At 42.5% G+C, this 15,684-nt stretch overlaps 15 non-coding genes across 15 annotated transcripts; all 15 read left to right on the top strand.

The window, feature by feature from the left end:
- Positions 1 to 1,125: 1,125 nt before the first annotated feature.
- Positions 1,126 to 1,198, top strand: trnai-aau (transfer RNA isoleucine (anticodon AAU)). Its single transcript has one exon. It is a non-coding gene; the product is annotated as a tRNA-Ile (tRNA).
- An 885-nt stretch (positions 1,199 to 2,083) lies between these two features.
- trnai-aau (transfer RNA isoleucine (anticodon AAU)) lies at positions 2,084 to 2,156 on the top strand. Its single transcript has one exon. It is a non-coding gene; the product is annotated as a tRNA-Ile (tRNA).
- Positions 2,157 to 3,161: 1,005 nt separating this feature from the next.
- trnai-aau (transfer RNA isoleucine (anticodon AAU)) lies at positions 3,162 to 3,235 on the top strand. The gene has a single exon. It is a non-coding gene; the product is annotated as a tRNA-Ile (tRNA).
- Positions 3,236 to 4,244: 1,009 nt separating this feature from the next.
- trnai-aau (transfer RNA isoleucine (anticodon AAU)) lies at positions 4,245 to 4,317 on the top strand. Its single transcript has one exon. It is a non-coding gene; the product is annotated as a tRNA-Ile (tRNA).
- An 897-nt stretch (positions 4,318 to 5,214) lies between these two features.
- Positions 5,215 to 5,288, top strand: trnai-aau (transfer RNA isoleucine (anticodon AAU)). Its single transcript has one exon. It is a non-coding gene; the product is annotated as a tRNA-Ile (tRNA).
- A 1,491-nt stretch (positions 5,289 to 6,779) lies between these two features.
- On the top strand, positions 6,780 to 6,852 carry trnar-ucg (transfer RNA arginine (anticodon UCG)). The gene has a single exon. It is a non-coding gene; the product is annotated as a tRNA-Arg (tRNA).
- A 531-nt stretch (positions 6,853 to 7,383) lies between these two features.
- On the top strand, positions 7,384 to 7,457 carry trnai-aau (transfer RNA isoleucine (anticodon AAU)). Its single transcript has one exon. It is a non-coding gene; the product is annotated as a tRNA-Ile (tRNA).
- A 906-nt stretch (positions 7,458 to 8,363) lies between these two features.
- On the top strand, positions 8,364 to 8,437 carry trnai-aau (transfer RNA isoleucine (anticodon AAU)). The gene has a single exon. It is a non-coding gene; the product is annotated as a tRNA-Ile (tRNA).
- A 403-nt stretch (positions 8,438 to 8,840) lies between these two features.
- Positions 8,841 to 8,912, top strand: trnar-ucg (transfer RNA arginine (anticodon UCG)). Its single transcript has one exon. It is a non-coding gene; the product is annotated as a tRNA-Arg (tRNA).
- Positions 8,913 to 9,446: 534 nt separating this feature from the next.
- Positions 9,447 to 9,520, top strand: trnai-aau (transfer RNA isoleucine (anticodon AAU)). The gene has a single exon. It is a non-coding gene; the product is annotated as a tRNA-Ile (tRNA).
- A 1,007-nt stretch (positions 9,521 to 10,527) lies between these two features.
- On the top strand, positions 10,528 to 10,601 carry trnai-aau (transfer RNA isoleucine (anticodon AAU)). The gene has a single exon. It is a non-coding gene; the product is annotated as a tRNA-Ile (tRNA).
- Positions 10,602 to 12,271: 1,670 nt separating this feature from the next.
- trnai-aau (transfer RNA isoleucine (anticodon AAU)) lies at positions 12,272 to 12,345 on the top strand. Its single transcript has one exon. It is a non-coding gene; the product is annotated as a tRNA-Ile (tRNA).
- A 407-nt stretch (positions 12,346 to 12,752) lies between these two features.
- Positions 12,753 to 12,825, top strand: trnar-ucg (transfer RNA arginine (anticodon UCG)). The gene has a single exon. It is a non-coding gene; the product is annotated as a tRNA-Arg (tRNA).
- A 1,206-nt stretch (positions 12,826 to 14,031) lies between these two features.
- On the top strand, positions 14,032 to 14,105 carry trnai-aau (transfer RNA isoleucine (anticodon AAU)). Its single transcript has one exon. It is a non-coding gene; the product is annotated as a tRNA-Ile (tRNA).
- A 411-nt stretch (positions 14,106 to 14,516) lies between these two features.
- On the top strand, positions 14,517 to 14,589 carry trnar-ucg (transfer RNA arginine (anticodon UCG)). The gene has a single exon. It is a non-coding gene; the product is annotated as a tRNA-Arg (tRNA).
- Positions 14,590 to 15,684: the final 1,095 nt, after the last annotated feature.

Below are 15,684 nucleotides of genomic sequence, written 5' to 3'. Positions count from 1 at the left end.
TGTTTTTTTTCTGGACAATATTCTTTTTAAAAGAGGTAAAAGGCAGCCGGTTAGCTCAGATGTCAGAGCGTGGTGCTAATAACGCCAAGGTCATGGGTTCATCCCCATACTGGCCAGCCATGCTCAATAAGCGTTGTGCGTGCACTTGCAGTGCACATGTCACAGTTAGCCTGCAAAGTCAGAGATATTTTAACATGTTTGCTTAGCAATTGAAACATTCGTCATGTTACTGTCCACTGTAAATAACTATGTGGAAGCATGTTTTCTCTTTGATTTGGACTCTAAAGGTCTGCTTTCCATGTCATATTTGGCAAGGCCAAATTATATGCAGTCCCTAGAAACCATACACAGCCACGTAGCCCATCCAGAACTGGACCAATTTTGCTCCTGCTGGCCTTGGTTTTTCTGGACATTTGTCTTTTTTAAATGGTTAAAAAGCAGCCCGTTAGCTCAGTTGTTTTGATGTGGTGCTAAAAATGCCAAGCACCGAAACACACTTTAGAACTATACTATAGCACAACCATGTGGCCTAATGGAACAAGGTGTCTGACTTCGGATCAGAAGATTAGGGTTCAAGTCCCTTCGTGGTTAAAAGTTCCTAATGACTTAAAGAAAAAAAGCAAATTGTCTTTCATCTTGTTTTGGACTCAGAACTCTGCTTTCCCTGTAATTTTTTAGCAAGGCCCAAAACATTGCATCCCTACAAACCATACACAGCCAGGTAGCCCATCCAGAACTGGCCCAATTTTGCTGGATTTCGCCTTGTTTTTTTTTCTGGACATTTTCTCCTTTACACAGGTGAAAAGCAGCCGGTTAGCTCAGATGGTTTGAGTGGGGTGCTAAAAATGCTAAGCACCTGCAGAAACTTTAGGGGTACTAAATTGCCATACCCTACGCCCAAGATCATCTATATCCACCTTTTGTTTGCACAAATATCCATTACACATCGTAAGTCTAATTCTCTATAGCTCTGCTTCCCATGTCATTTTTAGCAAGTACAGAAACATATGCATCCCTACAAACATTACACAGCCAGGTAGCCTATCCAGAAGTGGCCCAATTTTGCTCGATTTCCGCCTTATTTGTTTGTTTTCTGGACATTTGCTTTTTTAACACTAAAAAACAGGCCGGTTAGCTCAGATGGTCAGAGCGTGGTGCTAATAACGCCAAGGTCATGGTTCAATCCCCATACTGGCCAGCCATTTATTTAGCATTTTGTATGCACTTGCAGTGTACACGTCACATTACCCTGCAAAAGTCAGAGATGGTTGCCTGTTTAGCGAGTGCAATTGACTCACACTCTGGTCCACCTTTAAAAACTAAAGTGGAAGCATGTTTTATCTTGATTTGGACTCTATAGGTCTGCTTTCTGTGTCATTTTTGGCAAGGCCAAAAACATATGCATCCCTAGAAACCCTACACAGCCAGGTAGCCCATCCAGAACTGGCCCAATTTTGCTTGATTTTGCCTTGTTTTTTTTTCTGGACAGGCTGGTTAGCTCAGTGTTTTTGAGTTGGTGCTAAAATGCAAGCACCGAAGACCACTTAAGGGGTACTAAAATATTTCCGAACCCGACGCCCAGATCATTATTCCCCTTTGGTTTGCACAAAATGGCCCTTAACGCAACGCAAGTTCTCATGTTATACTCGGCTGCCATGTCATTTTTTAGCAAGAAAGACACATGTGCATCCCTACAAACCCTACACAGCCAGGTATCCCATCCAGAACTGGCCCAATTTTGCTTGATTTTGCCTTGTTTTTTTCTGGACAGGCTGGTTTCAGCTCAGATGGTTTGAGTTGGGTGCTAAAAATGCAAGCACCTACAGACACTTAGGGGTACTAAAATTGCCAACCCTACGCCCAAGATCATCTATATCCACCTTTTGTTTGCACAAATAGGCCATTAACGCAACGTAATCTCAATGTCTATAGCTCGGCTTTCCATGTCATTTTTAGCAAGGAAAGACACATATATATCCCTACAAACCATACACAACCAGGTAGCCATACAGAACTGGCCTGATTTTGCCCGATTTCACCTTGTTTTTTTTGGACATTATTCTTTTTAAAAGAGGTAAAGGCAGGCCGGTTAGCTCAGATGGTCAGAGCTTGGTGCTAATAACGCCAAGGTCATGGTTCAATCCCCATACTGGCCAGCCATGCTCAATAAGCGTTGTGCGTGCACTTGCAGTGCACATGTCACATTAGCCTGCAAAGTCAGAGATAGTTGTAAGCATGTGTGCTTAGCAATTGAAACATTCGTCATGTTACTGTCCAATGTAAATAACTATGTGGAAGCATGTTCTATCTTGATTTGACTCTAAAGGTCTGCTTTCCATCAGTATTTGGCAAGGCCAAAATTATATGCAGTCCCTAGAAACCATACACAGCACGTAGCCCATCCAGAACTGGACCAATTTTGCTCCTGCTGGCCTTGGTTATTTCTGGACATTTGCTTTTTTTAAACGGTTAAAAAGCAGGCCCGTTGCTCAGTTGTTTTGAATGTGGTGCTAAAAATGCCAAGCACCGAAACACACTTTAGAAATGACACTATAGCACAACCATGTGGCCTAATGGACAAGCGTCTGACTTCGGATCAGAAGATTAAGGGTTCAAGTCCCTTCGTGGTTTAAAAGTTCCTAATGACTTAAAGAACAAAAGCAAATTGTCTCTCATCTTGTTTGGACTCAAGAACTCTGCTTTCCCTGTAATTTTAGCAAGGCCAAAAACATGTGCATCCCTACAAACCATACACAGCCAGGTATCACATCCAGAACTGGCCCATTTTGCTGGATTTCGCCTTGTTTTTTTTCTGGACAATTTTCTCCTTTACACAGGTGAAAAGCAGGCGGTCAGCTCAGATGGTTTTAGTTTGGTGCTAAAAATAATAAGCACCTGCAGAAACTTTAGGGGTACTAAAATTGCCATACCCTACGCCCAAGATCATCTATATCCACCTTTGTTTTTGCACAATAGGCCAACACATCGTAAGTCTCAATGTCTATAGCTCGGCTTTCCATGTCATTTTTAGCAAGGAAAGACACATATGTATCCCTACAAACCATACACAACCAGGTAGCCATACACAAATGGCCTGATTTTGCCCGATTTCGCCTTGTTTTTTTTCTGGACAGTATTCTTTTTAAAAGAGGTAAAAGGCAGGCCGGTTAGCTCAGATGGTCAGAGCGTGGTGCTAATAACGCCAAGGTCATGGGTTCAATCCCCATACTGGCCAGCCATGCTCAATAAGCGTTGTGCGTGCACTTGCAGTGCACATGTCACATTAACCTGCAAAGTCAGAGATAGTTGTAAGCATGTGTGCTTAGCAATTGAAACATTCGTCATGTTACTGTCCAATGTAAATAACTATGTGGAAGCATGTTCTATCTTGATTTGGACACTAAAGTTCTGCTTTCCATGTCATATTTGGCAAGGCCAAAATTATATGCAGTCCCTAGAAACCATACACAGCCACGTAGCCCATCCAGAACTTGACCAATTTTGCTCCTGCTGGCCTTGGTTATTTCTGGACATTTGTCTTTTTTAAATGGTTAAAAAGCAGGCCCGTTAGCTCAGTTGTTTTGAATGTGGTGCTAAAAATGCCAAGCACCGAAACACCTTTAGAAATGATACTATAGCACAACCATGTGGCCTAATGGACAAGGCGTCTGACTTGGATCAGAAGATTGAGGGTTCAAGTCCCTTCGTGGTTAAATTCCTAATGACTTAAGAACAAAAGCAAATTGTTTTTCATCTTGTTTTGGACTCAAGAACTCTGCTTTCCCTGTAATTTTTAGCAAGGCCAAAAACATGTGCATCCCTACAAACCATACACAGCCAGGTAGCCCATCCAGAACTGGCCCAATTTTGCTGGATTTCGCCTTTGTTTTTTTTCTGGACAATTTTCTCCTTTACACAGGTGAAAAGCAGGCCGGTTAGCTCAGATGGTTTGAGTGGGGTGCTAAAAATGCTAAGCACCTGCAGAAACTTTAGGGGTACTAAAATTGCCATACCCTACGCCCAAGATCATCTATATCCACCTTTTGTTTGCACAAATAGTCCATTAACACATCGTAAGTCTAAATCTCTATAGCTCTGCTTCCCATGTCATTTTTAGCAAGTACAGAAACATATGCATCCCTACAACATTACACAGCCAGGTAGCCTATCCAGAAGTGGCCCATTTTGCTCGATTTCGCCTTATTTGTTTCTGGACATTTGCTTTTTTAACAGCTAAAAAAACAGGCCGGTTAGCTCAGATGGTCAGAGCGTGGTGCTAATAACGCCAAGGTCATGGGTTCAATCCCCTACTGGCCAGCCATGTTTATTTAGCATTTTGTATGCACTTGCAGTGTACACGTCACATTACCCTGCAAAGTCAGAGATGGTTGCCTGTTTAGCGAGTGCAAATCTGACTCACACTCTGGTCCAACTTAAAAAACAAAGTGGAAGCATGTTTATCTTGATTTGGACTCTATAGGTCTGCTTTCTGTGTCATTTTTGGCAAGGCCAAAAACATATGCATCCCTACAAACCCTACACAGCCAGGTAGCCCATCCAGAACTGCCCAATTTTGCTTGATTTTGCCTTGTTTTTTTTCTGGACAGGCTGGTTAGCTCAGATGGTTTGAGTTGGGTGCTAAAAATGCAAAGCACCTGCAGACACTTAAGGGGTACTAAAATTGCCGAACCCTACGCCCAAGATCATTTATATCCACCTTTTGTTTGCACAAATAGGCCATTAACGCAACGTAAGTCTCAATGTCTATAGCTCGGCTTTCCATGTCATTTTTAGCAAAGAAAGACACATATGCATCCCTACAACCCTACACAGCCAGGTAGCCCATCCAGAACTGGCCCAATTTTGCTTGATTTTGCCTTGTTTTTTTTCTGGACAGGCTGGTTAGCTCAGATGGTTTGAGTTGGGTGCTAAAAATGCAAAGCACCTACAGACACTTAAGGGGTACTAAAATTGCCGAACCCTACGCCCAAGATCATTTATATCCACCTTTTGTTTGCACAAATAGGCCATTAACGCAACGTAAGTCTCAATGTCTATAGCTCGGCTTTCCATGTCATTTTTAGCAAGGAAAACACACTATATATCCCTACAAACCATACACAACCAGGTAGCCATACAGAACGGCCTGATTTTGCCCGATTTCACCTTGTTTTTTTTTCTGGACATTATTCTTTTTAAAAGAGGTAAAAGGCAGGCCGGTTAGCTCAGATGGTCAGAGCGTGGTGCTAATAACGCCAAGGTCATGGGTTCAATCCCCATACTGGCCAGCCATGCTCAATAAGCATTGTTGCTGCACTTGCAGTGCACATGTCACATTAGCCTGCAAAGTCAGAGATAGTTGTAAGCATGTGTGCTTAGCAATTGAAACATTCGTCATGTTACTGTCCAATGTAAATAACTATGTGGAAGCATGTTCTATCTTGATTTGGACTCTAAAGGTCTGCTTTCCATGTCATATTTGGCAAGGCCAAAATTATATGCAGTCCCTAGAAACCATACACAGCCACGTAGCCCATCCAGAACTGGACCAATTTTGCTCCTGCTGGCCTTGGTTATTTCTGGACATTTGTCTTTTTTAAACGTTTAAAAGCAGGCCCGTTAGCTCAGTTGTTTTGAATGTGGTGCTAAAAATGCCAAGCACCGAAACACCTTTAGAAATGCTACTATAGCACAACCATGTGGCCTAATGGACAAGGTCTGACTTCGGATCAGAAGATTAAGGGTTCAAGTCCCTTTGTGGTTAAAAGTTCCTAATGACTTAAAGAACAAAAGCAAATGTCTCTCTCATCTTGTTTTGGACTCAAGAACTCTGCTTTCCCTGTAATTTTTAGCAAGGCCAAAACATGTGCATCCCTACAAACCATACACAGCCAGGTATCACATCCAGAACTGGCCCAATTTTGCTGGATTTTCGCCTTGTTTTTTTTCTGGACAATTTTTCTCCTTTACACAGGTGAAAAGCAGGCCGGTCAGCTCAGATGGTTTGAGTGGGGTGCTAAAATGCTAAGCACCTGCAGAAACTTTAGGGGTACTAAAATTGCCATACCCCTACGCCCAAGATCATCTATATCCACCTTTTGTTTGCACAAATAGGCCATTAACACATCGTAAGTCTCAATGTCTATAGCTCGGCTTTCCATGTCATTTTTAGCAAGGAAAGACACATATGTATCCCTACAAACCATACACAACCAGGTAGCCATACACAAATGGCCTGATTTTGCCCGATTTCGCCTTGTTTTTTTTTCTGGACAGTATTCTTTTTAAAAGAGGTAAAAGGCAGCCGGTTAGCTCAGATGGTCAGAGCGTGGTGCTAATAACGCCAAGGTCATGGTTCAATCCCCATACTGGCCAGCCATGCTCATAAGCGTTGTGCGTGCACTTGCAGTGCACATGTCACATTAGCCTGCAAAGTCAGAGATAGTTGTAAGCATGTGTGCTTAGCAATTGAAACATTCGTCATGTTACTGTCCAATGTAAATACTATGTGGAAGCATGTTCTATCTTGATTTGGACTCTAAAGGTCTGCTTTCCATGTCATATTTGGCAAGGCCAAAATTATATGCAGTCCCTAGAAACCATACACAGCCACGTAGCCCATCCAGAACTGGACCAATTTACTCCTGCTGGCCTTGGTTATTTCTGGACATTTGTCTTTTTTAAACGGTTAAAAAGCAGCCCGTTAGCTCAGTTGTTTTTGAATTTGGTGCTAAAAATGCCAAGCACCGAAACACACTTTAGAAATGATACTATAGCACAACCATGTGGCCTAATGGACAAGGCGTCTGACTTCGGATCAGAAGATTAAGGGTTCAAGTCCCTTCGTGGTTAAAAGTTCCTAATGACTTAAAGAACAAAAGCAAATTGTCTCTCATCTTGTTTTGGACTCAAGAACTCTGCTTTCCCTGTAATTTTAGCAAGGCCAAAAACATGTGCATCCCTACAACCATACACAGCCAGGTATCACATCAGAACTGGCCCAATTGTTGGATTTCGCCTTGTTTTTTTTCTGGACAATTTTCTCTTTTACACAGGTGAAAAGCAGGCCGGTCAGCTCAGATGGTTTGAGTGGGGTGCTAAAAATGCTAAGCACCTGCAGAAACTTTAGGGGTACTAAAATTGCCATACCCTACGCCCAAGATCATCTATATCCACCTTTTGTTTGCACAAATAGGCCATTAACACATCGTAAGTCTCAATGTCTATAGCTAGGCTTTCCATGTCATTTTTAGCAAGGAAAGACACATATGTATCCCTACAAACCATACACAACCAGGTAGCCATACACAAATGGCCTGATTTTGCCCGATTTCGCCTTGTTTTTTTTCTGGACAGTATTCTTTTTAAAAGAGGTAAAAGGTAGGCCGGTTAGCTCAGATGGTCAGAGCGTGGTGCTAATAACGCCAAGGTCATGGGTTCAATCCCCATACTGGCCAGCCATGCTCAATAAGTGTTGTGCGTGCACTTGCAGTGCACATGTCACATTAGCCTGCAAAGTCAGAGATAGTTGTAAGCATGTGTGCTTAGCAATTGAAACATTCGTCATGTTACTGTCCAATGTAAATAACTATGTGGAAGCATGTTCTATCTTGATTTGGACTCTAAAGGTCTGCTTTCTGTGTCATTTTTGGCAAGGCCAAAAACATATGCATCCCTACAAACCCTACACAGCCAGGTAGCCCATCCAGAACTGGCCCAATTTTGCTTGATTTTGCCTTGTTTTTTTTCTGGACAGGCTGGTTAGCTCAGATGGTTTGAGTTGGGTGCTAAAAATGCAAAGCACCTGCAGACACTTAAGGGGTACTAAAATTGCCGAACCCTACGCCCAAGATCATTTATATCCACCTTTTGTTTGCACAAATAGGCCATTAACGCAACGTAAGTCTCAATGTCTATAGCTCGGCTTTCCATGTCATTTTTAGCAAAGAAAGACACATATGTATCCCTACAAACCATACACAGCCAGGTAGCCCATCCAGAACTGGCCCAATTTTGCTTGATTTTGCCTTGTTTTTTTCTGGACAGGCTGGTTAGCTCAGATGGTTTGAGTTGGGTGCTAAAAATGCAAAGCACCTACAGACACTTAAGGGGTACTAAAATTGCCGAACCCTACGCCCAAGATCATTTATATCCACCTTTTGTTTGCACAAATAGGCCATTAACGCAACGTAAGTCTCAATGTCTATAGCTCGGCTTTCCATGTCATTTTTAGCAAGGAAAGACACATATGTATCCCTACAAACCATACACAACCAGGTAGCCATACAGAACTGGCCTGATTTTGCCCGATTTCACCTTGTTTTTTTTTCTGGACATTATTCTTTTTAAAGAGGTAAAAGGCAGGCCGGTTAGCTCAGATGGTCAGAGCGTGGTGCTAATAACGCCAAGGTCATGGGTTCAATCCCCATACTGGCCAGCCATGCTCAATAAGCATTGTGCGTGCACTTGCAGTGCACATGTCACATTAGCCTGCAAAGTCAGAGATAGTTGTAAGCATGTTGTTAGCAATTGAAACATTCGTCATGTTACTGTCCAATGTAAATAACTATGTGGAAGCATGTTCTATCTTGATTTGGACTCTAAAGGTCTGCTTTCCATGTCATATTTGGCAAGGCCAAAATTATATGCAGTCCCTAGAACCATACACAGCCACGTAGCCCATCCAGAACTGGACCAATTTTGCTCCTGCTGGCCTTGGTTATTTCTGGACATTTGTCTTTTAAACGTTTTAAAAAGCAGGCCCGTTAGCTCAGTTGTTTTGAATGTGGTGCTAAAAATGCCAAGCACCGAAACACACTTTAGAAATGCTACTATAGCACAACCATGTGGCCTAATGGACAAGGCGTCTGACTTCGGATCAGAAGATTAGGGTTCAAGTCCCTTCGTGGTTAAAAGTTCCTAATGACTTAAAGAACAAAAGCAAATTGTCTCTCATCTTGTTTTGGACTCAAGAACTCTGCTTTCCCTGTAATTTTTAGCAAGGCCAAAAACATGTGCATCCCTACAAACCATACACAGCCAGGTATCACATCCAGAACTGGCCCAATTTTGCTGGATTTCGCCTTGTTTTTTTTCTGGACAATTTTCTCCTTTACACAGGTGAAAAGCAGGCCGGTCAGCTCAGATGGTTTGAGTGGGGTGCTAAAAATGCTAAGCACCTGCAGAAACTTTAGGGGTACTAAAATTGCCATACCCTACGCCCAAGATCATCTATATCCACCTTTTGTTTGCACAAATAGGCCATTAACACATCGTAAGTCTCAATGTCTATAGCTCGGCTTTCCATGTCATTTTTAGCAAGGAAAGACACATATGTATCCCTACAAACCATACACAACCAGGTAGCCATACAAATGGCCTGATTTTGCCCGATTTCGCCTTGTTTTTTTTCTGGACAGTATTCTTTTTAAAAGAGGTAAAAGGCAGGCCGGTTAGCTCAGATGGTCAGAGCGTGGTGCTAATAACGCCAAGGTCATGGGTTCAATCCCCATACTGGCCAGCCATGCTCAATAAGCGTTGTGCGTGCACTTGCAGTGCACAGTCACATTAGCCTGCAAAGTCAGAGATAGTTGTAAGCATGTGTGCTTAGCAATTGAAACATTCGTCATGTTACTGTCCAATGTAAAACTATGTGGAAGCATGTTCTATCTTGATTTGGACTCTAAAGGTCTGCTTTCCATGTCATATTTGGCAAGGCCAAAATTATATGCAGTCCCTAGAAACCATACACAGCCACGTAGCCCATCCAGAACTTGACCAATTTTACTCCTGCTGGCCTTGGTTATTTCTGGACATTTGTCTTTTTTAAACGGTTAAAAAGCAGGCCCGTTAGCTCAGTTGTTTTGAATTTGGTGCTAAAATGCCAAGCACCGAAACACACTTTAGAAATGATACTATAGCACAACCATGTGGCCTAATGGACAAGGCGTCTGACTTCGGATCAGAAGATTAAGGTTCAAGTCCCTTCGTGGTTAAAAGTTCCTAATGACTTAAAGAACAAAAGCAAATTGTCTCTCATCTTGTTTTGGACTCAAGAACTCTGCTTTCCCTGTAATTTTTAGCAAGGCCAAAAACATGTGCATCCCTACAAACCATACACAGCCAGGTATCACATCCAGAACTGCCCAATTTTGTTGGATTTCGCCTTGTTTTTTTTCTGGACAATTTTCTCTTTTACACAGGTGAAAAGCAGGCCGGTCAGCTCAGATGGTTTGAGTGGGGTGCTAAAAATGCTAAGCACCTGCAGAAACTTTAGGGGTACTAAATTGCCATACCCTACGCCCAAGATCATCTATATCCACCTTTTGTTTGCACAAATAGGCCATTAACACATCGTAAGTCTCAATGTCTATAGCTAGGCTTTCCATGTCATTTTAGCAAGGAAGACACATATGTATCCCTACAAACCATACACAACCAGGTAGCCATACACAAATGGCCTGATTTTGCCCGATTTCGCCTTGTTTTTTTCTGGACAGTATTCTTTTTTAAAAGAGGTAAAAGGTAGGCCGGTTAGCTCAGATGGTCAGAGCGTGGTGCTAATAACGCCAGGGTCATGGGTTCAATCCCCATACTGGCCAGCCATGCTCAATAAGTGTTTGTGCGTGCACTTGCAGTGCACTGTCACATTAGCCCTGCAAAGTCAGAGATAGTTGTAAGCATGTGTGCTTAGCAATGAAACATTCGTCATGTTACTGTCCATGTAATAACTATGTGGAAGCATGTTCTATCTTGATTTGGACTCTAAAGGTCTGCTTTCTGTGTCATTTTTGGCAAGGCCAAAAACATATGCATCCCTACAAACCCTACACAGCCAGGTAGCCCATCCAAACTGGCCCAATTTTGCTTGATTTTGCCTTGTTTTTTTTTCTGGACAGGCTGGTTAGCTCAGATGGTTTGAGTTGGGTGCTAAAAATGCAAAGCACCTGCAGACACTTAAGGGGTACTAAAATTGCCGAACCCTACGCCCAAGATCATTTATATCCACCTTTTGTTGTGCACAAATAGGCCATTACGCAACGTAAGTCCTCAATGTCTATAGCCGGCTTTCCATGTCATTTTTGCAAAGAAGACACATATGTATCCCTACAAACCATACACAACCAGGTAGCCATACCGAACTGGCCCTGATTTTGCCCGATTCACCTTGTTTTTTTTTCTGGACATTATTCTTTTTAAAAGAGGTAAAAGGCAGGCCGGTTAGCTCAGATGTCAGAGCGTGGTGCTAATAACCAAGGTCATGTTCAATCCCCATACTGGCCAGCCATGCTCAATACGTGTGCGTGCACTTGCAGTGCACATGTACATTGCCTGCAAAGTCAGAGATATTTGTAAGCATGGTTGCTTAGCAATTGAAACATTCGTCATGTTCTGTCCAATGTAAAACTATGTGGAAGCATGTTCTATCTTGATTTGGACTCTAAGGTCTGCTTTCCATCATATTTGGCAAGGCCAAAATTATATGCAGTCCTAGAAACCATACACAGCCACGTAGCCCTCCAGAACTGGACCAATTTTGCTCCTGCTGGCCTGGGTTATTTCTGACATTTGTCTTTTTTAAACGGTTAAAAAGCAGGCCGTTAGCTCAGTTGTTTGAATGTGGTGCTAAAATGCCAAGGACCGAAACACACTTTAGAAATGATACTATAGCACAACCATGTGGCCAATGGACAAGGCGTCTGACTTCGGTCAGAAGGTTAAGGTTTCGTCCCTTCATGGTTTAAAAGTCCCTAATGCTTAAAGAACAAAAGCAAATTGTCTCTCATCTTGTTTTGGACTCAAGAACTCTGCTTTCCCTGTAATTTTTAGCAACCCAAAAATGTGCATCCCTACAAACCATACACAGCCAGTATCACATCCAGAACTGGCCCAATTTGCTTGGATTTCGCCTTGTTTTTTTTCTGGACAATTTCTCCTTTCACAGGTAAAAGCAGGCCGGTCAGCTCAGATGGTTTGAGTGGGGTGCTAAAAATGCTAAGCACCTGCAGAAACTTTAGGGGTACTAAAATTGCCATACCCTACGCCCAAGATCATCTATATCCACCTTTTGTTTGCACAAATAGGCCATTAACACATCGTAAGTCTCAATGTCTATAGCTCGGCTTTCCATGTCATTTTTAGCAAGGAAAGACACATATGTATCCCTACAAACCATACACAACCAGGTAGCCATACAGAAGTGGCCTGATTTTGACCGATTTCACCTTGGTTTTCTTTTGGACATTATTCTTTTTAAAATAGGTAAAAGGCAGGCCGGTTAGCTCAGATGGTCAGAGCGTGGTCCTAATAATGCCAAGGTCATGGGTTCAATCCCCATACTGGCCAACCATGCTCAATAAGCATTGTGAGTGCACTTGCAGTGCACATGTCACATTAGCCTGCAAAGTCAGAGACAGTTGTAAGGATGTGTGCTTAGCAAGTGAAACATTCGTCATGTTACTGTCCAATGTAAATAACTATGTGGAAGCATGTTCTATCTTGATTTGGACTCTAAAGGTCTGCTTTCCATGTCATATTTGGCAAGGCCAAAATTATATGCAGTCCCTAGAAACCATACACAGCCACGTAGCCCATCCAGAACTGGACCAATTTTGCTCCTGCTGGCCTTGGTTATTTCTGGACATTTGTCTTTTTTAAACGGTTAAAAAGCAGGCCCGTTAGCTCAGTTGTTTTGAATGTGGTGCTAAAAATTCCAAGCACCGGCACACACTTTAGAAATGATACTATAGCACAACCATGTGGCCTAATGGACAAGGCGTCTGACTTCGGATCAGAAGATTGAGGGTTCAAGTCCCTTCGTGGTTGAAAGTTCCTAATGACTTAAAGAACAAAAGCAAATTGTCTTTCATCTTGTTTTGGACTCAAGAACCTGCTTTCCCTGTAATTTTTAGCAAGGCAAAAACATGTGCATCCCTACAAACCATACACAGCCAGGTAGCCCATCCAGAACTGCCCGCCCATTTTGCTGGATTTCGCCTTGTTTTTTTTCTGGACAATTTTCTCCTTTCACAGGTGAAAAGCAGGCCGGTTAGCTCAGATGGTTTGAGTGGGGTGCTAAAATGCTAAGCACCTGCAGAAACTTTAGGGTACTAAAATTGCCATACCCTACGCCCAAGATCATCTATATCAACTTTGTTTGCACAAATAGTCCATTAACACATCGTAAGTCTAAATCTCTATAGCTCTGCTTCCCATGTCATTTTTAGCAAGTACAGAAACATATGCATCCCTACAAACATTACACAACCAGGTAGCCTATCCAGAAGTGGCCCAATTTTGCTCGATTTCGCCTTATTTGTTTCTGGACATTTGCTTTTTTAAACAGCTAAAAAACAGGCCGTTAGCTCAGATGGTCAGAGCGTGGTGCTAATAACGCCAAGGTCATGGTTCAATCCCCATACTGGCCAGCCATGTTTATTTAGCATTTTGTATGCACTTGCAGTGTACACGTCACATTACCCTGCAAAGTCCCAGATGGTTGCCTGTTTAGCGATTGCAAATCTGACTCCACTCTGGTCCAACTTAAAAAACAAAGTGAAAGCATGTTTTATCCTGATTTGGACTCTATAGGTCTGCTTTCTGTGTCATTTTTGGCAAGGCCAAAACATATGCATCCCTACAACCCTACACAGCCAGGTAGCCCATCCAGAACTGGCCCAATTTTGCTTTGATTTTGCTTTGTTTTTTTTCTGGACAGGCTGGTTAGCTCAGATGGTTTTGAGTTGGGTGCTAAAAATGCAAAGCACCTGCAGACACTTAAGGGGTACTAAAATTGCCGAACCCTACGCCCAAGATCATTTATATCCACCTTTTGTTTGCACAAATAGCCATTAACGCACGTGTAAGTCTCAATGTCTATAGCTCGGTTTCCATGTCATTTTTTAGCAAGGAAAGACACATATGTATCCCTACACCATACACAACCAGGTAGGCATACAGAACTGGCCTGATTTTGCCCGTTTCACCTTGTTTTTTTTCTGGACATTATTCTTTTTAAAGAGGTAAAACGCAGGCCGGTTAGCTCAGATGGTCAGAGCGTGGTGCTAATAACGCCAAGGTCATGGGTTCAATCCCCATACTGGCCAGCCATGCTCAAAGAAGCATTGTGCGTGCACTTGCAGTGCACATGTCCACATTAGCCTGCAAAGTCAGAGATAGTTGTAAGCATCTGTGCTTAGCAATTGAACATTCGTCATGTTACTGTCCAATGTAAATAACTATGTGGAAGCATGTTTCTATCTTGATTGGACTCTAAAGGACTGCTTTCCATGTCATATTTGGCAGGCCAACATTATATGCAGTCCCTAGAAACCATACACGCCACGTAGCCCATCCAAAGAACTGGACCAATTTTGCTCCTGCTGGCCTTGGTTATTTCTGGACATTTTGTCTTTTTTAAACGGTTTAAAAAGCAGGCCCGTTAGCTCAGTTTGTTTTGAATATGGTGCTAAAAATGCCAAGCACCGAAACACACTTTAGAAATGATACTATAGCCCAACCATGTGGCCTAATGGACAAGGCGTCTGACTTCGGATCAGAAGATTAAGGGTTCAAGTCCCTTCGTGGTTAAAAGTTCCTAATGACTTAAAAACAAAAGCAAATTGTCCTCTCCATCTTGTTTTGGACTCAAGAACTCTGCTTTCCCTGTAATTTTTAGCAAGCCAAAAACATGTGCCTCCCTACAAACCATACACAGCCAGGTATCACCATCCAGAACTGGCCCAATTTTGTTGGATTTCGCCTTGTTTTTTTTCTGGACAATTTTCTCCTTTACACAGTGAAAACAGGCCGGTCAGCTCAGATGGTTTGAGTGGGTTGCTAAAAATGCTAAGCCCCTGCAGAAACTTTAGGGTACTAAAATTGCCATACCCTACGCCCAAGATCATCTATATCCACCTTTTGTTTGCACAAAAGGCCATTAACGCATCGTAAGTCTCAATGTCTATAGCTCTGCTTTCCATGTCATTTTTAGCAAGGAAAGACACATATATCCCTACAAACCTACACAACCAGGTAGCCATACACAAAATGGCCTGTATTTTGCCGATTTCGCCTTGTGTTTTTTTCTGGACAGTATTCTTTTTAAAGGAGGTAAAAGGTAGGCCGGTTAGCTCAGATGGTCAGAGCGTGGTGCTAATAACGCCAAGGTCAGGGTTTCAATCCCCACTGGCCAGCCATGTTTATTTAGAGCATTTTGTATGCACTTGCAGTGTACACGTCACATTACCCTGCAAAGTCAGAGATGGTTTGCCTGTTTAGCGAGTGCAAATCTGACTCACACTCTGGTCCAACTTAAAAACAAAGTGGAAGCATGTTTTATCTTGATTTGGACTCTATAGGTCTGCTTTCTGTGTCATTTTGGCAAGGCCAAAAACATATGCATCCCTACAACCCTACACAGCCAGGTAGCCCATCCAGAACTGGCCCAATTTTGCTTGATTTTGCCTTGTTTTTTTTCTGGACAGGCTGGTTAGCTCAGATGGTTGAGTTGGGTGCTAAAAATGCAAAGCACCTGCAGACACTTAAGGGGTACTAAATTGCCGAACCCTACGCCCAAGATCATTTATTCCACCTTTTGTTTGCACAAATAGGCCATTAACGCAACGTAAGTCTCAATGTCTATAGCTCGCTTTCCATGTCATTTTTAGCAAAGAAAGACACATA

This window comes from Etheostoma spectabile, unplaced genomic scaffold (genome assembly GCF_008692095.1).
Source record: "Etheostoma spectabile isolate EspeVRDwgs_2016 unplaced genomic scaffold, UIUC_Espe_1.0 scaffold00019189, whole genome shotgun sequence".
In the NCBI taxonomy this organism is placed as follows: Eukaryota; Metazoa; Chordata; class Actinopteri; order Perciformes; family Percidae; genus Etheostoma; species Etheostoma spectabile.
The sequence above is the reverse complement of the archived record's forward strand: the minus strand, read 5'-3'. Positions and strand labels throughout refer to the sequence as shown.